This window comes from Macaca fascicularis, chromosome 11, assembly GCF_037993035.2.
Source record: "Macaca fascicularis isolate 582-1 chromosome 11, T2T-MFA8v1.1".
Lineage (NCBI taxonomy): Eukaryota > Metazoa > Chordata > Mammalia > Primates > Cercopithecidae > Macaca > Macaca fascicularis.
In genome coordinates, this window is record NC_088385.1 from 91,291,298 (window position 1) to 91,315,068 (window position 23,771).

The 23,771-nt window shown below is 34.0% G+C and overlaps 1 pseudogene; it reads right to left on the reverse strand.

The window, feature by feature from the left end:
* Positions 1-3,035: 3,035 nt before the first annotated feature.
* Positions 3,036-4,558, reverse strand: LOC102137480 (ribosome biogenesis protein WDR12 pseudogene; annotated as a pseudogene).
* Between the last annotated feature and the right edge of the window lie 19,213 nt (positions 4,559-23,771).

Consider the following 23,771-nt stretch of genomic DNA (forward strand, 5'->3'; position numbering starts at 1 on the left):
CATGCTGTGAGAGTATAATGGGAGAAACTGAGTTTGTTTTTTCCACTTAAACCATTCATGTTTTTAATTCTGTCTTAACCTAAGTCATATTCATTCAACAATGTATGACTCCTATGTCAGGTAATCCCTGGTCATAATGTTCTCTAGCCCTTTGATTTGAAATTCTGACTTACATAGCATGCACACCTTTCTCAGAACACTTAAAACATCTATAGAGACATTAGGCAGGCGGAATAAATTGTTATCAGGAAGGAAGGCAGGAAGAAGAGACAGGAAATAAACTGTTGTATTCTATTGAGTACAAGGCACTGTGATGGTTACTTTATCTTTAATTCCTAATAACTCCAAGTAGTAATTGTCCTGATTTGGCAAATTGGAAAACAGGATCAGGCATGGTGATTCTGACTTTACACCCCAAGTTCTCCTCAAGCAAACTAGGGCATGCTGTGCTAGTACTGTCAATATTACAGCAGTGAATTCAAAGTCAAGTGAAAAAATCTCGGCTACAACAATCAAAGGTATTAGAAGATAGTGGTTAAGAACACAGGCTCCAACATGAGGTGTCCTAGGTTCAAATCCAGGTCTGAGATATATTAAGTTTATGACCTTGGGCAATTTATGTAACTTCTCCATGCTACAGGTAGTTCATCTGTAACAATGGGATAATAAATTCTGCTTCCTAATTTATTATAATTATTCAGTCAGTTAATATGTATAAAATATCTAGGTGAGTGTTTGGTTCACAATAAGAGCTTTATAGATTTGCTAATAATGTTGCTGCTTAAAATTAAACCCTAGAACTATAAAGCATCTTTCTGTGCATCTTCTACAAACAGGACATTGTGCATTCCTAGCAATCCCTTTTCATCTTAATCCTTCAGTCTAAGAATTTACTATCCTAAGTAGAGTAGAATTTTCTGCAGTTTTCCTTTTCAGTATTTATGTCTTTTCTCTCTTTTTTTTTTTTTTTTTTTTTTTAGCTTTTAAGTTCAGGGGTGCATGAGCAGGATGTGCAGGCTTGTTACATAGGTAAATGTGGGGGTTTGTTATACAGATTATTTCATCACCAGGTATTAAACCTGTATCCATTAGTTATTTTTTCTGATCCTCTCCCTTCTCCCACCTCCCACCCTGATAGACTCCAGTGTGTGTTTTTCCCTCTACGTGCCTATGTGTTCTCATTATTTAGCTCTTTTCTCTAACTTAAAGTAATTTATCCCTGTGATGCTTAATTTTATGTGTCAACTTGGCTGGGTCACATTACACAGATATTTGGTCCAACTTTATTCTCGATATTTATGTGAGGTGCTTTTGGATGGGATTTACATTTAAATTATTGGACTTTGAGTAAAGCAGATTACCTTACATAATGTGAGTTGGTTTCATCTAATTAGCTGAAAGCTTAATAGAAAAAAAGTCTTGATAAATCCTATTCTATCACCACCCCAAACTCCAGCAAGAGGAAATTTTCCAGCAGACTGTCATCAAACTTCATCTGCTCTTGCTGATTTCTGCAATAAACTGTCTTCAGACTCAAACTGCAACCTCAGCTCTTTCCTGTGTCTTTGTCTGCTGGCCACTTTGTAGATTTTGGACTTGCCTGCCTCTAGAATTGGGTGAGCCAATTATTTAGAATGAATAAATATATTTCTATATGAACACACATTCTATTGGTTCTGTTTCTCTGGATAAACCTAGTACATCTTGGTTTTGCATTTTCTGACTCTAATTTTTCTCAAACTTTCCCCTCATATCTTTGGTAATTTGGGGTTTTCTCCTGCCCAGTAAAATCAATGAAGAAGAAAAAGGCCATCTGCTCTTTCCTGCCAACTTGGATAGGAACATTACAAAATTCACAAAATAAAGGACATTTTATCCAACCAATTCTCTTGATTTGGGAAAGGAAAGAATCCATAAGTTTCTTTCTACCTTTCCATTCTTTTCAAATGAAACTAGTAATGTTTATCATGGGTTTTTTTTTTTTTTTTTTTTTTTTTTAATGCTAAGAATATTTTTGATAAATTGAGTTAGAAGACCAAGCAATCTTCCAGAGTATTTTCCCTTTTGGAAGTAGCATTGGCATGAATGAGTCTGAAGAAAGGGAACCATCATAAACAGTCTCACATGGGCTCACATAGGAGCTACTTCCTTATCTTTTCCCCATTTAAAATCCATAAACTCTTTGGAACGAAACCCTTTTGTCCACAACATTCCCAGAGCACGTACACATTAAATCCTGAAGTTTTGTATAGTTGTCTGGTACTGGAATTAACTTCAAGGGACATCTAGAAAAAAAAAAAATGCTAGACAATATCAGCATAGTATCAGATAATAATAATTTAAAAAGCAAAACAAAATACTATGTTAAAAAACAAAACAAAACAAAACTGTTGAAAACAGCCAGGACAAAACATTGCAGATAGCTACAGTGCTGTGAAGAAAAAACAAATGCTAGACAATATCAGTAATGTATCAGATAATAAAAAAACAAAGCAAAACAAAATGTAATGTTAAAAAAAACAAAAAAAACAAAAAACTGTTGAAAACAGCCAGGACAAAACACTGCAAACAGCTATATAGTGCAATGTTAAGAATGTGGGATCTGGAGACAGGTACTACAACTTTACCACTCACACTTTTTTTTTTTTTTTTTTTTTTTTGAGACGGAGTCTCGCTCTGTCGCCCAGGCTGGAGTGCAGTGGCCGGATCTCAGCTCACTGCAAGCTCCGCCTCCCAGGTTTACGCCATTCTCCTGCCTCAGCCTCCTAAGTAGCTGGGACTACAGGCGCCTGCCACCTCGCCCGGCTAGTTTTTTGTATTTTTTAGTAGAGACGGGGTTTCACCGTGTTAGCCAGGACGGTCTCTCGATCTCCTGACCTCGTGATCCGCCCGCCCGTCTCGGCCTCCCAAAGTGCTGGGATTACAGGCTTGAGCCACCGCGCCTGGCCTCACACTTTCTTAAAAATTAAGGTTTATGTTTTTTATTTTGTATTTGTAATGTACCCTTTTATGGAACTTCAAAAGAAAATCTTAATTCAAATTAATACCTTTAAAAAGAAATAAAAACTCAGTTTATTTTCAAGAGTGTGTATAGGGTAGTAAATGCAGGCCACATTTTATATTTTCTAAACATCAACTATTCTATTATAAAATTAAAAAGTGGTATGTTAACTATTATAAAGGGTGAAACTATTATATAAACTTTAATCTAAAAGGCTGCTTTCTGAATCTGCATCAATGTAATTTCATGATTCTTTACCAATATTTATAGAAAGAAACTCTATGATCAAATTATAATTCACCTTCATGCCCCACATGGGAAGTGATAGCTGAATATATGTAGGAATATAATTCATTGTCTGCTCTTCCACTGAGGAGTAGCCCTGTGTTTGTCCAGTCTACATTCAGAATTTTGTCTTCATGAGCAGCTAGATCATAGAATGGAGCCTTAAAACTTCTTGTATTCTGCAGCTTGACAATGTCACCTCAATATACTGAAATCAGCTGCTGTTCCTGAATAGAAGACCATTTTACGGATGTCACCCAGTATGTGAAATTGGGGAAAACAACAGCAAAAAAACTATCTTTAGTTTAGGGATCCCAGTTTTATATGTGTGTCTGTGCTTCCAGATGCTAAACATTTACAAAGTAGAGAATAGAATATACAATACTTTATTTCCTGACAAAGTTGGGTTAAGACTGCTGAATTCAACATCCCACACTCTAATTGTGCGGTCCCAAGATGCACTGCAGATTCTTTCAACATTTGACCACAGAACCAAGGAAATTGCTTCCTTGTGGCCAGAGAGGGTTAGCAAAAGAGTCCTTGTTAGTCCTAATTGCTCTGTTTTCTGTTTCTTTCTCAATTTGTGGATTCCCCCATTTCATCTTCTTTATCTATAGGGACTGTAAACTAGATATTTAATATTTTATCTCATCAACCACTGCAAAATATAGTTTCTGAGCTATCAACAGCTATATAATCTACATTTCCAGCATGATCTCTGCAGCAGTGTAGGGCTTTCCCTGTTTCTCATTAAATTCTACTCCAATAAGACAATACTCTAATCAATGGAAGAATTCAGTAATAAGCAAGACATACTGTCTTTTTTCACCCAGGCCACATTTTTCACAGCATCTGTATGTCTCACAACCATCATTACGGAGTTCTCTTCCAAAGATCAGAACCCAGAAGTCTTATCATAAGAACCAGTCAAGTTACATTCCTCTGACCCTTTAATTGAACTGCTCCGGTCATCATAGAATATGCATTGCTCTGGCTGGTGGGCAGTGTACTTCTCCACATACTCTAGTTCCAGAATCTCTTCTGTTGAGATGATCTCCAGGTCCACGTGTTTGACCAAGGAAATTAGCAGAAACTGGCCCTCAGTAAGGAAATCAACTCCACATGTGTGTAGAACTCATATTTTTCCTTCAGCAGTTTATTCATGATGTTACTAAGGTCAGCTACGTCAGAGGCAGCAGAGATTGAGAAGAGAACATCATCTGTGATATATTTCTTGTTATCACTGTAGAAGCGTGTTTGGAATGGAGACATGGCAGGGAGTACACACAAGACTTGCCCACAGAAACATAGGGGTTGATATTCAGAGAACAAGAGCTCTGGTCTCTTAGGATTAAAAAATGGCAGCTGAAAATTAGACTGAATATGTAACTGAGAAGCTCCATTTGAAAGCTGGCTTCCACTTTGTTTCCTTGTATCTCTTCCTATATTTTTAATTAATTATAGAATCACATATATTTGATTTTACAAAAGTAATATAGACAGATTTAATGTACCTTAGTTTTCCCCAGTGGTAATGTCCTGCAAAACTGTAGCACCATATCACAATCAGGATATTGAATTGATGTTGATACTGTGAAGATATAGAACATTTTCATCACCACAAAGAACTCTAATGGCTGCCATTTGTAGCCACATTCACTTTCCTCTCACACTCCCAACTCTACTCTCACCATTCCTAATACCTGACAACTATGAACCTGTTTTCCATTTCTATAATTTTGTCATTTCAAGATTGTTATATAATTGAAATTATACAGTCTGCCCCTTTCGGAATGGGCTTTCCTCACTCTGCATAATTATCCAAAGATTCCTCCAGGATACTGTGTGTATTAATAGAGATTTTTTCTTACTATTTCTGAGTACTATTCCATGTATGGGTGTACTAGTTCATTTAGTCAATCACTCATTGGAGATCATTCCAATTATTTGTGGATGTTTTATATATATACACAGATACATATATATATACACACACACATATGTATCTGTGTATATATATACAGAGATATCACAGATATATATGTACACACAGATATATATGTGTATATATATCACAGATGTCAAGATATATATATCTTGTATATATCACATATATAACTATCACATACATATGTGATATATATATCACATATATATGTGACACAGATATATATATGTGTGTGTATATATATATCTCACATGTGATATATATATATATATCACAGTTTATTTATCCACTCATTGATTGATGGGCATTTGGGTTGGTTCCACAATTTTGCAAGTGTGAATTGTGCTTCTAAAAACATGCAAGTGCAAGTACTTTTTTCAAATAATGACCTCTTTTGCTCTGGGTAGATACCCAGTAGTGGGATTGCTGGATCAAACTGTAGCTCTACTTTTATTTCTTTGAAAAATCTCCACATTGTTTTCCATAGTGGCTGTACTAGTTTACATTCCCACCAGCAGTGTAGAATCTTGTATCTGGAAATTTGCTGAATTATTTTATCAGTTCTAGAAGGTTTCTGGAGGAGTCTAGGGTTTTCAAGTAAACGACCATATCATCAGCAAATGGGGACAGTTTTACTTCTTCTTTACTATTCCCTGATCACCATACCCAAGGCAACATCTACTGTTTTTGATTTTTTTATTATGTCCACTCTTGCAGGAGTAGGGCAGTATCACATTGTGGTTTTGATTTGCATCTCCCTGATCATTAGTGATGATGAGCATTTTTTCATATGTTTGCTGGTTGGCCATTTGTATATCTTCTTTTGAGAATTGTCTATTCATGTCCTTAGCCCACTTTTTGATGGGATTGTTTGTTTTTTTCTTACTGATTTGAGTTCATTGTAAATTCTGGATATTAGTCCTTTGTCAGATTTACAGGTTGTGAAGATTTTCTCCTACTCTGTGGGTTGTCTGTTTACTCTGCTGACTGTTTCTTTTGTGGTGCAAAAACTCTTTAGTTTAATTAGGTCCCAGCTATTTATCTTTGTTTTTATTTCATTTGCTTTTGGGTTATTGGTGTGACCCCTAAAACATGATAAATGTAAATAAGTAGAGAAATAAATATAAAAAGATGTATTTACTTACCAGTTTTGTCCGCTGAAAGGCCTGAAAGTTAACAAGCACACCTCAGAACTTGGCCTTATATACCGATTTTTACTGAAAATGAAATTGGAGCTCCTTTGGAGAAATGGTTGATTCCAAGGCTGGGGGAAAGAAAAAACAAATGAGCATTGAACATCTTGTTATTCCAGAATATAAGAAAGTGATGACAGAATGATACAGCCATGTCAAAAGAACCCAAAAATTAGTTCAAAGAATCTCCCATTGATCAAAACAGGAACACACTGAGCATTCAAAGGAATAATTATATTAGTGGATTATAAATCATTGATTAAAATAAAGACCTATGAATCTACACTGACATAAATAAATAATTAAATGCATCATACGATGAGGAATGGGATAATTATGTAGTTTCAAAGTACCTCTCCATGAAATGCTTATTTACATAGAGAAAAAACTGAATATCTTTGTAGTGCAGAAGCCTAGAGACCCCACCCTCATCAGGTGATTACTGTTAATTTCACCTGAAATAGGACAAATTGTCATTGTGGGTCCATTCACAGAATGCAATAAGAAGTCATAACATCTCTACTGTTGCAAAAATGCATAATATGAATCTCATCCTGAAGAAATATCAGACAAACTCAAATTGAGGAAAATGTTGTGAAATAATTGGCCTTATAATCTTCAAAAACTTCAACATCATGCAAATTAAGAAAAGAGTAAGTAGATGTTCTTGACTGAAAGAGACAAAAGGGACACAAAGCCTATGTGCAATTGGAGTCCTTCAACTGGATCACTTTGCTGTAAATGGTATATTTGGAGCAACTGATGTGATTTAAATCTATTTGATGATGCGATTATAGTAACATATCACCTTAGTAGGAAATATTAGGTACTATTTCAGCATTATTTCTATAAAATGTTTCTGTCTATAATAGCACTCACCTCACTACATTCTAATTCAAAGTAAAGTATTCTAATTCAAAGTAAAGTTATTGGATTTTATCATTTATAGTGTATAGTATGGTGTTTTATGGAGCAAACTATAAAATGAATAAAATAATTATCAATTTAATTCAAAGGTAAAATAAATTCTAGAATGTCTATATTGTTAAAAAGTATACTCAGCAAAAAATAAAATTCAATGGCTAATCAGGGAAACCAGGCATTTCTTAGTCTAAAGTGAGAAAAGAAATCTAAATGATTCCCAAATAAAACCTTTTCAATGGAAATTTTAAATTTTTTGAAAATATTCTTTTAAATATTTTTACAGGTTAATCCTCTTGCTTCCTAAACCAATAGTGAATTATAGAAATTAATTTTCTGCTCATTTTACATTCCAGTATATATATATATATATATATATATATATATATATATGTATATATCTGTATTAAGTTTTCAAGATGATTTTTTAAATCTTCATTTTTGTGTTATAATTGTGTAATTGCCCAATTTTTTTTTCTGACTGAATTTTGCTTATATTCTTTTTCCATAGCTATTTCCATAGCCCCTTTTAACCTTTTGATCCAATAATATTTCTGCTCCCCAAATATTTGTCAGTACCACAAGAGTAGCTCTTTCAATTCCCTTGTATAAGGATACTTGTTTGGAACCTTTGATTATAGCAGTAACACAAATGACAGAAGGAGGGAATTGAAAGTATCCCTTCACAAAATTATGAAGCCATATGTGAAGTGGTATAATATTATTTGAAGATTAATGATAACGATGTTTATTGTAAACTCTAAGGTAACTAAATAAAAGTAAGAAAATAGACATAATTAATAAATAATTAGCCAATAGTGAAGCTAAAGGGTTTTATAAAAACACAAGAAGTTAACAGAAAAAATAATGAGGAACAAAGACACAAAAAAGATCCACGACATAGAACAAAACTACCAAAGGATTGTAAATTTCAACCCAGCAATGTGAATAATTACATTAAATGTAAATAGTCTGAACACACCAATTAAAAGATAACTATTGTCCGGCTTGATACAAAGTCAACACCCTCGCATGCAACACCCTTTATGTACAAAGACATAGATAAAAGTAAAAGAATATTAAAATAGGTGGTTCAAGCTCCAACTGGAAGAAAATTGGAGTGGTTATATTAATATTAGACAAAGTGGGATTCCAATTATTTTAGTAGTTACCTTAGAGTTTTCTTTAGGTAATTTCATGGTTTCAGCCTCAGATTGTCTTTAATCCATTTTTATTTGATTTTTGTGTATGATGAGAGATAGGAGTCAGACTTACTCTTGATCTATCCCCCCAAAAAAGAGTCTAAAACCAAGTCTCAATGAGATTCATAGGAGAAAAAAAAATTGATTTGCTCGAGAACAAAGAAAACAGATTCTGTTTACTTTTCATCAGAAATAGTCAAAACCAGAAGTCATTTAAAGTGACATTTTAAGTGCAGAAACTAAAAAACAAAACAAAACAACAACAAAAAAGAACGAACTGAAAAATAGATAAAATTGTTGACAGAAAGTGTATATGCAGTAAAAATAACTTTGTAAAGCAATGTTTAAATGACTTTTTTATAAAAGATGAAAACTGAAAAAGCTTGTCACTACAAGACATGATAAAATATCTTTCAATCTGAAAAGAAATGATAGTAGATGGAAATTCAAATGTACAGAGAATAAAGACCATTGGAAGTGTGTGAGGAAACTGTTTTCCAAGGTAAGTTAATTAGTTGCTCAACATGGTCATAAATATCTCATGTTTTGTTCTAACCTCCAATTTGACATCCTTAAAAAATATCATATGCAATATGTCTGTCAATGTTCTAAGCATCACTTTTTGACACAACTACTAGAACAAGTGGAGGGGATAATTTCCCTGAGTTTTTAAGGAGTGCAAAAACTTTTACCAGAGACTTTAGAGCAAGTAACTTTGGCCCCAATTGAGTCATGTGTCTATTATCTAGCCAATCATAGCCATGGTGCTTGAATGGCTATGATTAGTGTATAACAGTCACCGGAAATGGAGTACATTACAAGGTTTCACATTGAAAGTTCTCACTTCCATGAGTATGGAAGCTCCAATGTTCACTCCAAGGTCTAAATATTTTTGTCTATTTACCTTCCACTAAATAATGCTATTTAGCTCTAATTGGCAGTCCAATATTTACATATTTAAAATGGGAATTATTCCAATGATCTGTCTTTGAGTGGTTAGCTGTGAGGTTTTAGGAATAGGTAACAATATGCCCCACCTTTTATAAAAGGTCACAGATCCTTTATGAAAACTTGAACTATAAATCTTTAGTTCTCAGGATGAATTGAAGATTGAGGGAAGAGAGAATATAGAAGCAGACATCTGAAATACATTATTTTGAGAAACAAGATCAGAAAATGTTTCCCCGTGGCATACGGGTTCGCTTACCTCTAACTACAGAAGCAGGAACTTCATCTTTGGAATCTCCAATGTAAAATATTCCCAAGCTATGATGAATACTATTGGCCAACTAGGTCAAAGAACACTAAAGATATTCAATCCGCCTTCAGATTTAGCTCTGTCCACAGTAAATGTTTCTGGGATTCTGGGTTGATTCTCAAAATTTTCTTAATCTTTTATCCTTTCCACATTCTATAGGCATTATCTTTTGTATCTCAAAGTTTTTACGATCAGTTTCTAGCTTCTCTGCATCCCATCTGGACACAATTAGGGTTGTCTTTACTAAGGGCAACACTTTGAGCAACAACAGACTCTCTCAGTATGCACCTCCCTCTGTTTACTCCTCTCTGCTTTCTGTAAGACCTGTCCCTTCTTGCTTCTTTCATTCCAGATGTCCTTCTGCCATCTCCAACTCCACAAAGCCTACCATCCTTGCAGACCTACTCAATGTCATCTTCTTCAGCAACACATCCTTGATCAATTGTTCCTAGATCTTGAACTGTAGTTACACATCTCAGAAAAGCTTTTAGACATGCAGAAAGTCAAATGTTTGAGAATGTTTATGGCAGCATTGAATGCAACAGTGAAATCTTGGAAACAAACTAAATGCCCAATAACAGTACAATGATAATTTTATTTTGCTGAGAGTCTACAATAGAATATACTAGAATGAATAATTCAGTATATACGGCTTATACATAACATAAATAAAATAAAATAATATAACAATTAAAATGTATAAATTAAAGCATGTTTACCAACGTAAATTTCAAACCAAATATTAAGGGAAAAAAAAGAACATTTTAGAAGAAATTTTGTAGTAGAATAATATTAATGAGATACTTGCAAACAGATTAAACATTGTTTAGACATGTATGCATGTGTGCAGATATATAATTTTCACAAAGGAACACAATTATGAGGCCATAGAACACAAATGTTGAAGCGGAGAATAGAAGAGAATGATCTTGGAGACAAACCTAAAATGTGATAATTTCACATCTGCTTAGAGGAAGAAAGGTGCATCTTTCAGATTGCACCATAAAAAAAAAGAGCTATTCAAAGAAATGAACTTAAATTGTGTCAAATTAAAACATAATTCTTTACCATTGGATTATCTGTCTTGTCTCTACTGTCATATTTTACCAAGAACACTTTTCTTAAGCTCATTCATATTTGAATTTCATATGCCTTGTTGTTAACCCAGTTTCTGACTGAACTCTCAGAACCTGGTGTACACTTAAACTAAGCTTTTCCATCACCTCAGCATTCTTTCCAGAAGTTGACTTTCCCCTATGTGCTAGATTATTCTATCGTTGATTTGGTTTTGCTGAAAACTATGTTGGCTATAATTGCTCTTCTTTTAAAGTGTCAGCATAGAGTTAGTCAAAAGTAAATGTACACAAAATTGGAGAGTCAAGATGACATGACTGTATATTTAGAAAACCCCATTGTCTCAGCCTAAAATCTCCTTAAGCTGATAAGCAACTTCAGCAAAGTCTCAGGATATTAAATCAATGTGCAAAAATCACAAGCATTCTTATACACAAGTAACAGACAAACAGAGAGCCAAATCATGAATGAACTCCCATTCACAATAACTTCAAAGAGAATAAATTACCTAGGAATCCAACTTACAAGGGATGTAAAGGACCTCTTCAAGGAGAACTACAAACCACCACTCAGTGAAATAAAAGAGGACACAAACAAATGGAAGAACATACCATGCTCATGGATAAGAAGCTCACCTTTCATTCTGAAAGATGCACCTTTCTTCCTCTAAGCAGATGTGAACTTATCACATTTTAAGTTTGTCTCCAAGATCATTCTCTTTTATTCTCCACTTCAACATTTGTGTTCTATGGCCTTAATATTGTGAAAATGGCCATACTGCCCAAGGTAATTTATAGATTCAATGCCATCCCCATTAAGCTACCAATGACTTTCTTCACAGAATTGGAAAAAACTGCTTTAAAGTTCATATGAAACCACAAAAGACCCCGCATTGCCAAGACAATCGTAAGCCAAAAGAACAAAGCTGGAGGCATCATGCTACCTGACTTCAAACTATACTACAAGGCTACAGTAACCAAAACAGCATGGTACTGGTACCAAAACAGAGATATAGACCAATGGAACAGAACAGAGCCCTCAGAAATAATACCACACATCTACAGCCATCTGATCTTTGACAAACCTGACAAAAACAAGAAATGCGGAAAGGATTCCCTATTTAATAAATTGTGCTGGGAAAATTGGCTAGCCATAAGTAGAAAGCTGAAACTGGATCCTTTCCTTACTCCTTATATGAAAATTAATTCAGGATGGATTAGAGACTTAAATGTTAGACCTAATACCATAAAAACCCTAGAAGAAAACCTAGGTAATACCATTTGGGACATAGGCATGGGCAAGGACTTCATGTTTAAAACACCAAAAGCAACGGCAACAAAAGCCATAATTGAAAAATGGGATCTAATGAAACTAAAGAGCTTCTGCGCAGCAAAAGAAACTACTATCAGAGTGAACAGGCAACCTACAGAATGAAAGAAAATTTTTTGCAATCTACTCATCTGACAAAGGGTTAATATACAGAACCTATAAAGAACTCAATCAAATTTACAAGAAAAAACAAACAACCCCATCAAAAAGTGGGCAAAGGATATGAATAGACACTTCTCAAAAGAAGACATTCATACAGCCAACAGACACATGAAAAAATGCTCATCATCACTGGCCATCAGAGAAATGCAAATCAAAACCACAATGAGATACCATCTCACACCAGTTAGAATGGCAATCATTAAAAAATCAGGAAACAACAGGTGCTGGAGAGGATATGGAGAAATAGGAACACTTTTACACTGTTAGTGGGACTGTAAACAAGTTCAACCATCGTGGAAAACAGTGTGGCGATTCCTCAAGGATCTACAATGAGAAATAACATTTGACCCAGCCATCCCACTACTTGGGATATACCCAAAGGACTATAATCATGCTGCTATAAAGACACATGCACACATATGTTTATTGTGGCACTATTCACAATAGCAAAGACTTGGAATCAACCCAAATGTCCATCGGTGACAGACTGGATTAAGAAAACGTGGCACATATATACCATGGAATTCTATGCAGTCATAAAAAAGGATGAGTTCGTGTCCTTTATAGGGACATGGATGCAGCTGGAAACCATCATTCTCAGCAAACTATCGCAAGAACAGAAAACCAAACACCACATGTTCTCACTCATAGTTGGGAATTGAACAATGAGATCACTTGGACTCTGGAAGGGGAACATCACACAGCAGGGCCTATTATGGGGATGGGGAAGAGGGGAGGGGGAGGGATGCCTTTGGGAGTTATACCTGATGTAAATGACGAGTTGATGGGTGCTGACGAGTTGATGGGTGCAGCACACCAACATGGCACATGTATACATATGTAAGAAACCTGCACTCTGTGCACATGTACCCTAGAACTTAAAGTATTAAAAAAAAAATGAATGATTTTCACTCTCTGAAGGTCATTCTCAGAGATGATAAGGGTCAGGTGTAGGTTTAAGAAAGAGTTCCAATTTGTCTTCCATCTTTCCCACTTATGCAGCTCTCCTCTCCTGCTGCTATCTTTCCTGACACAAGTCCCCTACCAGGAACTTTGCTGTAATCTTATCGTGGCAGAAACCATTCAGAATCCAAATTTCCCTAACAATCCCTTTGTTTAGTTTTAATCAAGCAGCTGGATAGAGATATTTCTAATTTTCAGGTTTCCCAGAAAGCTACACCCTTTTCTTCTGTGTCAGGGCTAATGAGCATCTTTTCTCTGATTTTTCAATTATCATTCAGACCTTGCTTCCCCATTTCCTCCCACAATTGGGCAAACTCTAATTCCTGTAATAAATATCTATCCCACAGTCCTCATAATAATTGTACTTTCTTAGTTGAACATCAGCTGAAACAACCATCATCCCCAAACCTGAGTATATTCTTCCCTCCCTCTCCTCATAATAGCAAGATTTGTGCAGGAAGTAGTATAATCACATTAATTATCTCACAAGTACAAAGTAATAAGACTACCAAAATGACTTTCCACTTCTCCACTTTCACCAAGAACATTTTATCTTTTATTCAGTAAATTTATGAGACTGTAATGACATTCCTGTGTTTGGAATGAAGCTTGTTCTAAGTTGATGGAAAGGACCACATTGTATGCATGACAGATGTCCTTGCAAAGCAGGAGAGAATACCAGTAAGTCTTAATGGTGTTAACTTGCTGATGGTATTCTTCAATAAAATTGTCTTTTCTTGCAAGAATTGGGTCCAATACTCATAAACACATATGATTGTGTTAATCAGCCTTGCTGATTAGCTATAAAGATTACATTTAGAAAGCATTATTGATTAAACTTCAGTAACTGTTGCCTGAACCTTCCAGATAAGAATTAGCCACCCCGGCAACCAAGACTAATAAAACCATTGTCAAGTCTTGGACCCTCTTCTGAGCTCCCAATAAACAGTAATCAGGATCTGGAGATTTGACCCAGAACAAATTCACAGAACTTACTTGCTGTGCTTTGCAAATAAATTATTATATAAATGTATATGCAGTTAACCTGTACAACTGGCAAGTTAGCCATATAAAAATAATTGCTTTAGCAAGAAACTAGAATTCTTGAACAACAGAAACAAGAAAAGCATTACTTGGCATACTGGTAAGAAAAAATATACTTCTGTCAATTCAGGACCTTCTATACCTTCACCCATCCTATAGCCCCATCTGTATTCTTTTGTGTCAATTAACCTACTATTAAACAACCAATGTAATTCCATTCCCAATCATCATCAGATTTATCGTATATATTAGAATAAGTTGAATCTTTGAAAGGAAAGTTATCCACTAATATAAAATCCAAATATATCCACTAATATAGCAAGCCTTCTAGAGTAAGGCAATATAGGATATTTATCTCTACATTTATATAAATATAATATTCCACATTGATTTCTTATATATTAATCATCAGAACTTAATTATATTACTTAAGATATATGAGTCTCAGTTTCCTAATCTGGAAGATGGGAATAAATATCATATTCACCATATAGGGTAATTGTGAAGTTTAAAATATATGATTATGTTATTCTTTTTTTTTTTTTTTTTTTTTTTTTTTTTTTTTTTTGAGACGGAGTCTCACTCTGTCGCCCAGGCTGGAGTGCAGTGGATTATGTTATTCTTAATACAATGTTTAGCATATACATACTTATGTAAAAATAGATTTTATTAACTTATTTTATTCTTTTTTTGCATACAGAGAAACACTCAGATTCTAAGGGTACTCTTCATTCTGTCTTGAAAACTATAAATAAAGTGCCCAAACATTTTCATCACCCAAATGTATTTGTGTCTCTTCTCAGTTACTCCCCGACTCCAGGGGCAACCACTGGTCTGATATTTATCACCCTATTTTAGTGCAGTAGGTAGAATTTTAAGATGAATCCCAGGAAACAACGCTTTTCATAGTCTCCTCTATCAATGTGGGAGCAACCTATGACCCATAAACATTTTCATATGAATAGAGTTTTAGAATATGTTCTTTTCATTATTTGACTTCTGTCACTCAACTCAGTATTTCTGAGAACTATCCATGTTGTTACATGTATCAATAGTTTGTTCCTTTTAATTGCTGTGTTGTATTAGATTTCATGAATATATGTATATAGCACTTAATATTCTTATTGATGGTACTCTGGTTTGTTTCTAAGTTTTGAATATTATGAGCAATGTTATTATGAAAATTAACATACAAAGTGTTTGTAAACATATTTGTTCATTTGTCTTAGTTACATATATGAGATTGTAATTACTGCACTCTTGTGTAAATGGATGTTCAATTTTTATGACAAAATGGCCAAATTGTTTTTCACATGGTTGCATCAGTTAATACCACAGCCAAAAATGTATGAGACTGCCAGTTCTCACCAACATTTGGTGTCATCAGTCTTTTACATTTTAATCCTTCTAGTGGTAATTTAGTCTTTAATTTTGCATGTCTAATGATATTAAATTTTTTTTGTGCTCCTTGGTCACTTGCATATATTATTTGGGAAAATGTTTTAGTCCTCTTCAATTTAAAAAAAAAAAGCATTTTAAAGTTATTGCTTTGCAACTGTTATTTACATATATTTTATAAAAGCCCTTTGTTGCTGTAAACACAATAAAAATAAATAAGAAAGTTACTTATAATTGAAAATAAATTATTTTTAATTACTTACTTATTTTGAGTCCCCAAAAAAACCTTTGTCTAACCCAAGATCACAAAGATTTCCTTTTATGTTTTTGTTCTAGCTTTATTTTTCTAGCTTTTATGTTTAGCTTTATATTTCACCACGCATTTTAAAACTCAGATATATGAAGAGCTAATAAGCATATGAATAGGTTGTCAACATAATTTATTCTATGTATCACATAAATTCAATATAACACGAATTCATGTGCAGTAGAGTAGCTAATTGAAAATAAGTGACAGAACAAAATGTTGGAGAAGATGTGAAGAAAATGGACCTCTAATACATTGTTGATGGAAGAGTAAAATGACACAGTCCTTCTGGAAACCATTTTAGCATATTGATATAAAGTTAAATACACAGCTAACGTATAAAATGTATTACATTTCGACGTTCATACTTGAGCCAAATTAAAGCATATGATCATAAAATGACTTGCATTGTAATATTTCTAGCAGTTTTATTCATAGAAGCCGGTATTTTGTTGCAACCCAAATGAAATGGACACTAACAAGTGAAATGGTACACTCATGTGATTAAATACTACTCTGCAATAACATAAACGAATTTTTAAAAATATTACGATAATCAAACATACCAGCAGCAACAAGGCTCATACAGGATTATTCTATTTATAGGAATTTTTAAAAAAAGAATATCTAATTTATGATGACAGAAAAAGGAACAGTGATTTCCTTTGTGAGTATTGACTCCAAACCACATTTTTTTTTTTTTTGAGATGGAGTCTCACTCTGTCGCCCAGGCTGGAGTGCAGTGGCCGGATCTCGACTCACTGCAAGCTCCGCCTCCCGGGTTCACGCCATTCTCCGGTCTCAGTCTCCCGAGTAGCTGGGGCTACAGGCGCCCGCCACCACACCCGGCTAACTTTTTTGTATTTTTAGTAGAGACGGATTTCACCGTGTCGGGATGGTCTCTATCTTCTGACCTCATGAGTCGCCGGCCTCAGCCTCCCAAAGTGTTGGGATTACAGGTGTGAGACACCACTCCCCGCCCTCATATCACTTGTTAGAAAAGTGCATGGATAATTCTTTAAACAATAAAAAAAAAATTGTCTATAATTATTACCAATTACCTTCTAAAAAAGTAACTTTTCTAAAATTTCTTCTCAATATTTTTCTAATAAATAGTAGGTAAATGTATTTCCTTTGTGGAAAAACAATATTCTAGATGTGTTTATTGTATTAATATTTTAAGTTACTCTAAGATTTTTAAAGAGATATTATATATTAGTAAAATTGTTAATTATTTAAATTATTTAAATATGTAATAGATAATTTATATTCAGTATGCATTAGCACGTATGATATATGCACATTGTTAAGTAAAAGGGGAAATTTTTATAATACAGTATATACTATAGTCACATGCCCCATAGCCACTTTTTACTCAATGACTGACCTTTTATACTACTGTGGTCTCAGAACATTATAACATTGTACTTTTACTGTGTCTTTTCTATGTTTAGACACACAAATACTTACCATTATATTACAATTGCCTACAGTGTCCGATAGAGTAAGGTGCTGTATAGGTTTGTAGCCTAGGAGCAACAGGCTATGCCATACGGCCTAGGCATGTAATAGGCTCTACCATCTAGATTTGTGTAAGCACACTCTGTGATATTCTCACAACATGAAATCACCCAATAACACATTTCTGAGAATACATCCCTGTCATTAAGTGATCCATGACTGTGTCTAGTGTTGTATTACAAAGATGTAGAATTGCCAGCAGTACAACTGTAGATCTTACTGTAACTCTTTTTTTAATAGCTTTATTGAAGTATAATTGACATGCAATAAACTGAACATATTTAATGCTTACAATTTGATGAGTTTGGGTATATGCAGACATGCATGAAACCATCGCCACAATCAAGGTAATACACTATCCATCACCTCCCAATTTCCTTGTTTCTGTGTGTGTGTGTGTGTGTGTGTGTGTGTCTGTGTTAAGAATGCTTAACATGAGATCTCTCCTCTTAAGAAAACTTTAAGTGCATAGTACAGTATTGTTTACAATAAGCATTATGCTGTACAGCAGATTTCTAGAATTAATACATCTTATATAAACAAAACGTCATACTAATTGAACAAGAACTCCCCATTTCCTTTTCCTCCAACCCCTGCTAACCACTATTCTCTGCTTCTATGAGTTGGAGGACTTCAGGTACCTTGCATAAGTGGAATCACGCAGTATTTGTTCATTTATCATTGGTTTATTTCATTCAGCATAATCACATCTAATTTCATCTGTGTTGTTTCAAGTGTCAGGATTTCCTTATTTTTAAAAGCTGAATAATATATTAATGTGTGTATATACCATATTTTATTTATCCATTTATCTGTCTATGGACATTTGGTTTCTTTCTATAATGTGGCTATTGTGAATAATGCTTCACAAAACATTGAAGTGCAGATAGTTCATCCAGATCCAGATTTCAATTCTTTGGGTACATACTCAGAAGTAGGACTGCTGGACTGTATTATGGTTCTACTTTTTATTATTTTTGAGAAATCTCCATACTATTTTCCATTAGCAACTGAATAATTTTACATTCTCGAAAGTAGTGTAGAAGGTTGTAATTTCTCCACATCCTAATACTTGTTCTATTTTTGTGTTTGTTTGTTTTGTTTATAACAGCTATCCTAACTGGTGTAAGGTGAAAACCTCATCAGTTGATTTGTTTCCTGATGAATAGTAATATTGAGAATTTTTAATGTACCTGTTGAACATTTAAAATGTCTCTTCAAGTCCTTTACTCATTTTTAAATTGGGTCATTTGTTTTTGTACTATCAAGAGGTAGTATTTCTGTTTTTCTTTTTGTTTTGTTTTTTTTTGTTTGTTTGTTTTAACTTGTATTTTAAGTTCAGGGGTACATGACCAGATTTACTACATAGGTCAACTTTTGTCATGGAGGTTTGTCGTACAGAGTATTTCTCACCAGGTATTCAGCCTAGTATCCATTAGTTATTTTTCCTGATCCCCTCCCTCTTCTACCCTTCACCCTCTAAAAGTTCTGCATGTGTGTTGTTGCCTTTCTGTGTCCATGTGTTCTTATCATTTAGCAACCAATTATAAGTGAGAACATGCAGTGTTTGGTTTTCTGTTCCTGTGTTAGTTTGCTAAGCATTGTGGCCTGCAGTTCCATCCCTGTCCCTGCAAAGGACAGGGATTCTTTTTTATGGCTGCATAGTATTCCATAGTGTATATGTACCACGTTGTCTTTATTCAGTTTATCACTGATGATCATTTAGGTTGATTCCATGTCTTTGCTATTGTGAATAATACTGCAGTGAACATATGTGTGTGTGTGTCTTTATAATAGAATGCTTTATATTCCTTTGGTTATATATCCAGTAATGGGATTGCTGGGTTGAAAGGTATTTCTATCTTTAGGTAGCACTTTTCAAAATAAGACATAGATGCAGAAGTTCTTTATTGTAACTCTTGAGTCATTCAAAAAGAATTTCCTTTCAGAACATCAGCAATGTCTACTTAATATAAGTAAAGTTACATTAAAACTTTCAGCTAACATCAAAGGACCCAAAGTGCTTCTGTATATTACAGAAGTGAAGAATTATACATGTACTCAAATATACAGAGCTCTAATTCATATATGGAAAAAACTATTTTACCTTCTTTAATACACATTTGGAAAATACATTTTAGAACTGAAAGGACTGTATGTTAACAATTAACTATGTGAATGGAAATATGTGCAAACCTATATTCTTAACTGTGAATTTTTTTAAACCATGTTTTCTAAATCCTTTGTAGACATTATTTTATATATAGCCCTTTGCCTCCCTCCAAAGTAGATAGCATATGCATCAGAAATGACTTGATTTTATATCATATTTTTCTTAATATGAAAATTTTAGGTTTAAAATATGAACTACATAATCAAAGATGACTTTTAAATCCATGAAAACATACATTAAAATAGAAACAAAATTTTTGCCCTTCCCAGACACTATTAATACGTACCATGAATTCTAAGTTTATTTCTAGTTTTCCCCAAAATATATATAGCTCCACATGTCTTGTAACCACTATTATACATGGTTCAGTAACTCAGTTATCGCTGTGCAAATAATTAAGCTTTAGATGATATGAGTGATCCACATAAACTGATGTAAAAACAAAGCAATGTACTGATATCTAACTTTGTGTCATACATATATATATACACATACACACACCATATAATTGATTGATTGCATTGATGTATCACATTAATATTTTCCATTATTTTACCTTAGTTCTGTGAGTCTTACTGTCATGGAAACATTGATTCCCCGTTGTAATCACTGCTGGTGTAAAATACAGCTGCCTAACAAATGTACACTGGAATGGGTTCTTTTTAGCATCTGTTAAATCTCAACAGTGTATAACTGTTCTTTTTAGAGTGCATCAATCATGGAAGAGTGAAACAGAATTAAAGAGTTTAGCCCTTTTGGACTCCCTTTGTATCTAATTTAAGCATGTATGACCCATTGCTTTCATTGTTGTGCTTACAACAGCTGTTTCTTATTATTAAGAAAAGCAGCTTTGCGTGCAGAACATAAAACAATAAACGCTAGCCATGTGGATAGAGTACATTTGCCTCTAAAGGTTATAAATATACACTTAATAAAAAAGTAAGGTGATGCTAACCATATTTCACAGAGAACAAATGGTACCACTTCAGGCAATAAAGTCTAACACCTCCTGATCAAAAGAAAGCAAAATAGTAAGTTCAACAATCCCCAACATTGCAAAAATTTGTGCAATTAATAAAATAAAATTACTTGGAAGGAGGTTAAAGGATGAAGTAGGTTCTTAAGGATTATGGTATAGAGAAAGCATGTTTAGGGTTTTTCCTAGAAAACCATGTAAAGTAACTTCTAGATAACACTGGGAAGTGTAGAAATTATAGAAATGTTGTTGAGTGAATACAAGTGCTTATGCTGGAGACCACAAACCTTACTTGTATGTGTGCCAATTTATAAAAAATATTTTGGAAACACTTTTTTTCGTTCAATTTGTAAGTGAAATTCTATTACCTTAATAATCATAAGTGTTAATAAATACGTTGATGATTTATTCTATACTTTAAAATTGCCCTGTATGTTGAAAGTTCTTAAAACACAAATCACTGAGGCAACTTTAGAATTTTGTTGGATAGAAAATTTACCAATCAGGTGGAAGTCAAAATAATAAAATAGGTGTTATCAAAGCCATAACACATTTTTTAAATAATGCATGTTTTCAGAATTGTGCTATTTTCTTTAATCTCTTTTCAAACTAAAAGTCAGGACATTTCTAAGTGTTCTTTGCTGACCTTCATTGGTGAAGCGCTTACATAAGAAAATGTTTCTTTTTACTTCCTAGTAAAAATTCTGGCAGCTACTAGGACTTCAATAAGCCAACAGTCTATTTTATTTTTATTTTTATTTTTTGTACAAATGATAATATTCTACAACATCTCTTATTTGAGTCATTTTCAAAATTTTTCTTCTCCAAAGTACATCTCCACTACCTTATTGGAAATGGTTTATCTTTTAACTTTTCCATTTATACCTTATTTGTCATGCTTTCTATTTAAATTTAGTTGCTATAAACACTCAGTTAAAGAAAGTTGTAAGGCTAATACCTATTGTATGAATGTTTGAGAGCTCTTCAAAAACGTGCATTTTTGGCCTCAAAATATTTTACAATATACTAGTAGATGAATTTGTTTGTGAATTCTGTGAAACAAGAAGCTATGCGCACCCTTGGGTCCTAATGACCCGGAAGTAAAAATTGAGTCGCATGTTGATAAACAAAATTTTTCTTTTTTCGTCCACAATTACAAATACTAGTTCCTCAGGAAGTCTTCCTTCTCACCTTTTAGAACTCAGGGGTTATCTAATGGGTACTCTAAGAGGTCAGCTTGAAGCTCTCATCTTCCTCTGAGGATCAGGATAACTGTTATCCAGACAGGCACTTGATTTGGAGCCATCCACCTGTCAATCCCTTCTCTAACTTAGGCATAATTGGGCTGAAGCAAGAAGATCATGTCTATTAATAACTTACTCAGTCTTGATACCATTCTTTTCTGTGTTATTCCCAAGATAATGCTATATTCTGATACCAACATCTCACAGTTTGTCTAAAAACAGTTGCATCAATTTTAACTTATTGCACCTGAATTCTCTTCCCAGAATTCAGATATAAGTTCATAGGATTGAGCTAAGGGCAAGTTTTAATGAGAAACAAGAAGCTTTACTCCTTCTTAAGAAAGGAAGCTGACCATTGAGGGAGTTTATTCAGAATTCCTTCCTTCTGTGTACTAAGGCAGTATTTTACTGGGAATGTGCAGTTGGTTTCTTATTTAATGCCAATTTCACTATCCCATCTCTTCCCATAAGATGTTTTACATTCTTTATACAAACAAAATTTTGATAGTTCACTGTGATCTTCCAGACATGCAATATAGATTCAAGATGTAATCATCTGTTGCACATTAATCCTTGTAATTACTGCAGCACCAACCAAATTCCTAAACTTAATATACAGATAATTAACACTTTGTTTATTAAATAAAATATCTTTAAAGAATAAAGCAATTATTTATTCTGAATTATGAGTCATTAATAATAGTAACTAACATTGAGTCATTATTGTATCTCTTTTATTTGTTTATTTATTTATTTATTTATTTTTAAATTATTTTTTTAGATGAAGTCTCGCTCTGTCATCCAGGCTGGAGTACAGTGCCACGATCTTGGCTCATTGAAACCTCTACCTTCTGGGTTCAAGTGATTCTCCTCCCTCAGCCTCCCGAGTATCTGGGATTAGAGTCTCCCACCACCACATCTGCTAATTTTTGTACTTTTAGTAGAGACAGGGTTTCACCATGTTGGTCAGGCTGGTCTTGAACTTCTAACCTTGGGTTATCATGCCTCGGCCTCCCACAGTGCTGGGATTAGAGGCATGAGCCACAGCGCTCAGCCTATTGTATCTTAAAATTCTGTATCTGATACTCTCAATACGTGCTATACACCATACTAACGCCCTTGGGGGAATAATGATGAACAGAGCATTCTCTAAGTAGAATAGAGATCACAGTCTATGGAAGAAATAAACGCAAAACAAAGGAACAAAACAAAAGTAAATACTGACAGATTTTTAAAATGTATCCGAAGAAATAATAGTTTAATGAGAGAGAATAAAAGAGCTGAGAGCATGAGGTGGTCAGGAAAATATAATTTGTGAACCAAAACTAACGGGAATAAAAACGGTCATGAGAAGAACTAGAGAAAAAGCATCACAGGTGGAGTAAAAAGGCAAGTAGACTTTGATGAAGGTAAGAGCGTGATGTGTTTTTTAATATGACAGAGGGCTGTTGTGAACAGAGCAAAGTAAGAAAGTAGAAGTGGGAAGGGCCAGTTAGGCAGGGTCTCATAGGATCTGCTAAGAGGTTTGAATTTTATTGTAATGGTAGTAGGAAGACAATGTATATGTGTGTGTGTGTGTGTGTGTGTGTGTGTGTGTGTGTGTGTGTGTGTGTGTGTTTTAAGGAGGCATAGGTTAGCATTTCAATATTTGCATTCTCTAAAGTATATTTGACAATCCATCATTTATGATGTTATGCGTATTTCAAATAATTAGCTTTGCTCATAAATTTTAAAGTATATACACATCGTCCTACTTACATTTGCAAAAGCTT